This window comes from Carettochelys insculpta, chromosome 14, assembly GCF_033958435.1.
Source record: "Carettochelys insculpta isolate YL-2023 chromosome 14, ASM3395843v1, whole genome shotgun sequence".
Classification (NCBI taxonomy): Eukaryota; Metazoa; Chordata; order Testudines; family Carettochelyidae; genus Carettochelys; species Carettochelys insculpta.
In genome coordinates, this window is record NC_134150.1 from 3,314,216 (window position 1) to 3,318,890 (window position 4,675).

The following is a 4,675-nucleotide window of genomic DNA, read 5'->3' on the forward strand; positions in this document are numbered from 1 at the left end:
CCCCCAGTCATTTTTGTTGCCCTCCTCTGAAACTTTCCCAATCTGTCTTTTTGGAGATGAAGCGACTGCATCTCTACGCAGTATTCACAAAGTGGGCCTACCGGGGATTTATATAGCGCCATTAAGAGATTCTCTCTTATTCTCTAGCCCTTTCTTCCCGACTTCTCACACGCTGTTTGTCTTTTTGACCACTGCTGCTGCACGTGGAGCGGATGCTTTCAGAGAACCATTCGCAAGGACGCTACATCTCTCTCTTGAGTGGTTATAGCTAAATCAGTCCCCATCCTTTTGGATGTAGAGTTGGAATAGTTTTTCCCCATGTGCATTACTTTAAATTTATCAGCATTAATGTCCTGACTGTTGGTTTCTCCAGACTGACAAGCTCCTGCTTTGCTGCCTGGGTCAACGCCAGGCTAGAGGCTCTACCAGAGCCTCGTGTCCACCTCACGGACATCCCGCCAGCTCAGCGAAGGCAGTGGGGCCGGCCGGAGATCCTGGCCTTCCTTCTTACCAGGCGTTTGCATTTCTCCCGTGCATGCTACTGACTGGACCCAGTCTCTCGTTCCTAGCTTGGCTTCCTGCAACTAACAAACTAGATTCCTCTCCATGCAGGAAGGGGCTGGGTCGCTGCCCCTGACCCCATTAGGAGGCCGATAGGAAACGTTTGTTATCGATCCCTCTTGCCCCGCCCCAGGATGGACCCTAGTACACTCCTCCCTTTGTGTCTCGACGGCTGCTCTTGTCCAGCGGATGTGCTGTAATGGGCCAGCTCCCCGCCTGGCGCCCCCCTCCCCGAGCTACACACACACAGCCTGTGTTTGTGGCCCACCAGCCTTCACAATGGCTGCTTCTCTTCCTCAGCTGCCAGCCCTGGCTTTAAGCGCTGGCCTTTAGAATGGGTCCCTGACGCTAAGGGGCCAGGCCCCTTCGCGGGAGAAAGGGCTCCTGCCTGCTGGAAAAGGAAGATTCGGCAAAGCCCTCCAGCTACAGACCTGCCGCCGTTGCAGAAGCCCTGAGCTCGGTCCCTGAGGCCTGGTGGGAGAGGATGGCAGACAGTCGAGCGGCAGGAAAACCGAAGGGAGAGACAGAGGAGAGGAAGATGCAACAAGGAATTGAAATTATCTCCGGTGGGGCGGGCAGGCAGAGCCGTGGCAGGATGGAGAGAGACAGACCTCCCCAGGCATCCCTCTGTCGCTGACCCCTGCTCCTCCTTGCACCAATAAATTCCTGGGTGGCACCTCCCCTACCTCCATGCCCTCACCCCAGGACAGGTCCAGGAGAGAGGCGGGGAGGGCACAGAGTGACGGAGGAGGAGTAAGATCTGAGGAGCTCTGAACCGTCTTGCCAACGCCGATTGCCGCCCTCGGCTGCCAGCAATGCCGTATCTTCGGCTCCAGTCGAACCAGGCAGGTCTCTGGACATGGGTTTGTGGAGTTCTGCCAGGGCCTCCGGGGAGCATCGGACCACAGACGGCTCCTGGCTCCCTCCCTGCAGGCTGCACTAGGCTGTGCCAATGAAGCAGGTGGAGACTCTCCAAGGGGAACTTGCCGGGGAGTCATGAGAGGCCCAACGGCCTAACTGAGCGTCCCACCGTGGCTGGAAGGGGGGTCACTGGCAATGGTTCAGCAATGGCTGGTGGCCTTTGGATGCGATGGGCTCTGGCAGGAGGAAACGGAGGGCTCGGGCTGGCTCCAGCTCTGGGTGCGTGGCTGGCTTTCACGGCCGTCTTCGTCACTTCGAAATCTCAACGTTTGGAAGGGAGCAGAGATGGGGGCCGGCAATTATTGAATCCTAGAATCCCAGGGCTGGAAGGGACCTCAGGAGGCCATCGACTCCAGCCCCCGGCCTAACGCAGGATCAACCCCAACTCAATCATCCCAGCCAGGGCGTGGTCAAGCCGGGACTTACAAACCTCTAGGGATGGAGATTCCACCACATCTCTCGGCAACGCATTCCAGTGCTTCACCACCCTCCTGGGGAAATAGGTTTTCCTAATATCCAACCTACACCCTTCCCTCTGCAACTTCAGACCATTGCTCCTTGTTCTGCCACCTGTCACCACTAAGAACAGCCTCTCTCCATCCCCTTTAGAGCCCCCTTTCAAGAAGTTAACGGCTGTTACCAAATTGCCCCTCAGTCTTCTCTTCTGCAAACTAAATAAGCCCAAATCTCTCAGCCTCTCCTCGTAGGTCATGTGCTCCAGGCCCTTAATCGTTTTCATTGCCCTTTGCTGGACCCTCTCCAATGCGTCCACCTCCTTTCCATCCCAGGGGGCCCCGAACTGGACACAATACTCCAGATGTGGCCTCACAAGCACATCAGGGACACAACAGCATCGAAGTCCCTTCCGCACGCCAAGCCAAGTCACATGGCAGCGTCCTCCCCGCTGGGGACTGACCCAGGCCTAGGCACACCCTACTGATGTCTCAGGACCCTGTCCCATCCCTGGGGTCACCCACCCACGAGCCTGACTCCACTGGAGTGGAAGGATCAATACCAGGGATGGAGCTGGTCCAGAGAGTTTGCCGGGATGTAGTTGTGCGGAGGATTTGACTCAACACCTGGGCCTTGCTGGCTCTGGGGTTGCTGGGTAAGGCCAGGGCTGTATCATGCTGCAGCTGGTTGAACTGTGTCCCTGCCTGAGATGGCCTCCCCTTCTGCGAGGGGCTGGAGGGGAGAGGGCCAAGGATCCTCCCAGAGAACCTTTCCCTCCCCTCAGCAGCATCTCACCGGTCCTGCTGGCTCCGGACATGCAACTCATTAGCAGCCGAAGGCCGGGCTGGGAGCTGGAGGCCTGGTGAGGAGGGGATGTGATTAGCCAGATCAAAGGCTGCCTCACGCTCCATCCATCACCACAGGCAGGAGAGGTGAGAGCTTGGCAGCCACCACTACCCGCAGCAGGGCTGTCAGCTCAGCTGGCTGCATTTGGGAGGGACCCAGGCAGAAATCCCATCTCCTCCTTAGCTAATTGATTCCAGCGGGCTGGGCTTTCCGGGAGGCTGGAGCAGCTCAGGAGGTTATGTCAGGCAGTAATTGATGGCTCCCCTGAGGCCAGGGTACCGCCCGCAGACAGAGATCTGGAGGCTGCAGGCCTCTGGCACAGAGCCATCTCCAGAGACAAGCTCAGAGCTCCAGTGCCCTCCTGCAGGACCAGAGCATCTCCTGGTACACCCTGCAAGGTTGGGACCAGACCCTTTGGGACACAACACACAGGCCAGCTGGGCCGGGAGCTCAGCTCTCCTGAACCCCAAGCTTGGGTTTCCACTGAAAGATAGATAACAGCATTCCCTCTGCTGCCTGCCCCGGCGGGCCTGGGCCCCCTCAGCTCCCCAGCGGCAGACAGCAGGACGGGCTGTGGTGGTTCCCTGTTTCCTTAGAAGGATAACGAGGTCGCCACAGTGATGTGGCCAGCCCAACCGTCAGACAGGCTGTGGCGGGGAAACACGAACTGCAGAGAAGGAGGAGACGGAGGCTGGTTTCAAGGGAGAGGCGTTCGACAGAGGCACAGCGACTCTGGCAAACAGCAGCAAGGGGAAAAAACCCCAGAGCAACCACACCAGGCGTTCCCGTCTCTGTAGCACCTTCCCTCTGGGGAAAACCACTCTCCAGCCATCAGCGACCGCAGCGCGGTAAGGAGAGAACATCAGTGCCAAGGGGGAAACCGAGGCAACAAACCACAACAAGCCACCGGGCTCTAGTCCTGCAAGCTCCACGCCCCAGCCCACTCCACGTAAGGGTTGTAAAACGCTGTAGGAAATATGCCGGAATAGACCTGCGGTTTTTTTGTGCTCTCCAAAGCCAACGAGCTCCACCGTCCCCGAGGTCTCCAGCCTGCCAGAGTCCAGCCATTCTCATGCCTCCTGCTTTGATCCAGCACGCCGGCCCTCCACGGTTGCCCATTGGTCCCTGGACTCTGCAGTGCACTGCACTCAGCAGGGAATTTGCTAGGAGCCAAGTGAAACCCTCCGAGTGCTCATGTTGGGTCCAAGGAGCATCACCCAGCAAGAACCAGAAAGGTGCAGGACTCAGAGCAAATATTATACTTCTGAAGGCCTGGGGCCTGGCTTGCTATGCTGAGACTCATGGGCAGCACCTCATGCTGAGAGCAGGGACCAACCTCAGCTGCAGGGTTCCCTCTAATTTTTTTCCAGCCGTGGGGGGGAATAAATTTTGTTATGTGCACCGAGGCAAGTGCAAACGTACACCACCGATAGACACACAGTCTGCCGGCTGCGGGCACCTCACTAATCAGCTGGGAGGCACCTGCATGTCTCCTGGGCGGCCACCCAAGTGCTGAGCTTACAGGGAACTCTGCCCTGTTCAGCTCACCCCGGCCTGCCCTACTTACCCATGCACAAAGCTCCCTTGGCTCTCAGGGCGCCAGGCCTCACAGGAAACCTTGATGGATACATGATAGGGATAACAGAGGTGCTGGGTGGATTAGAGATGAGAAATTTTCCAGTGGCTGGGGGCTAGGATCTCCTTGAGAGTTACAACAGTCATAACGTGTGGGGGGTGGAGCTCACGAGATGTCAAATGTTCTGCTTCCATCCACAAAGAGCGGCTGCCTGCCTTCAGTGTAAGAGAGCTTTTAGTTTAGATAGAGGAGAAACAAGATCAAGAAAGAACAAACACAAAGGGTCTTTGAATGAAAGAGAGAGAGCATGGTGTGTGT